Source organism: Brassica oleracea, unplaced genomic scaffold (assembly GCF_000695525.1).
Source record: "Brassica oleracea var. oleracea cultivar TO1000 unplaced genomic scaffold, BOL UnpScaffold03584, whole genome shotgun sequence".
In the NCBI taxonomy this organism is placed as follows: Eukaryota; Viridiplantae; Streptophyta; class Magnoliopsida; order Brassicales; family Brassicaceae; genus Brassica; species Brassica oleracea.
This window is the reverse complement of record NW_013620109.1, coordinates 1-1,152: the sequence shown is the minus strand read 5'-3', so window position 1 is coordinate 1,152 and position 1,152 is coordinate 1. Positions and strand designations below refer to the sequence as shown.

The 1,152-nt window shown below is 47.8% G+C and overlaps 1 pseudogene; it reads right to left on the bottom strand.

The window, feature by feature from the left end:
• Positions 1–20: 20 nt before the first annotated feature.
• LOC106321885 lies at positions 21–1,116 on the bottom strand (annotated as a pseudogene).
• Between the last annotated feature and the right edge of the window lie 36 nt (positions 1,117–1,152).

Genomic DNA, 1,152 nt, shown 5'->3' with positions numbered 1-1,152 from the left:
ATGTCCAATTCAGTCAAACACTTAAAACAAGATTCAACACACAAACACTGACCATTAACTCTTCATCATCCGTTGTAAGCTACAGACACCACGTGAGGAACTTTACCGTCATCAAAAGGCAAACTCACATACTCTCTCGCAAACTCCTCAGCTATCTCCCAAACAAGCTTACCCTGAACAGCTTTACAAAACATATACATCACAGTGGTCCCCGCCAAATTGTACATCATCAAACCCGTTAGTAACGCAGACGTGACCACGATCTGGACAACGAAGACAGCGTTAGTCCACAGTTTCCCGCCATTTTCAATGTCGGAAGCGGTTACGTTGCTGATCCAGACAAGACTCGATTGAGCTATGCTGAAGACGACGATCATAGAAAGAGAAACGCTTTCCATGCCTTTGACCAAGCCTCTGCTTCTCTTCAACGGCGTCAACCCATAAGATGACTCAACAACAACGACGACCCACGCAAGGATCCAATTCACATAGAGCTTTATCACGATCGCAATAAAGATGAGTATTATCATTCAACTGCTTGGAAGTAAGTTGAAGCGTAACTGACTTCGAGACCTGGGACGATGAGCTCGATCACTCGAGTCAACGAGAAGGATGCGAGCCCTAGAATGAGTAAGATCAAGAAGACGATGGAGTTGGAGGAGACGAGAGTAGCGAGGAGAGGGAAGAAAGAGGTGAAGCTTGATTTGACGGCGGAGATGAGTTTCACGGGCCTTCCGTAGAAGCCTTGGAAGACACTGTACGTGATTAATCCGATGGATAAGAGGTTGAAGACGGTGACGAAGACGACGTAAGCGATCAGAAGGAGGAGGACGGTCTTGGGATCGATATCGTTGTGGGATTTGAGGAGGGAGAAGGTGGTGTGAGAACGGGGGGGGATTGGTTGATGATGAGGCGGGAGATGGAGGGGTAGACGGTGACGGAGAAGGAGATGTGGGGAGGAGGAAGACGAGGGAGAGAGCTAGGAAGTGGCGCGAGTGGGCGTTTATTATCCGTTTTGATTCTGTTAAGACCACCCAGAGGTTGACCGTTGGAGGAAGAGGAGATGGTGTCGCCATTGAAAGCACGTGGAGAACACGAAGTTGGAATCAAAGAACTTTAAAGAAGAGTCCAAACTATGAGTAATGACCAAGA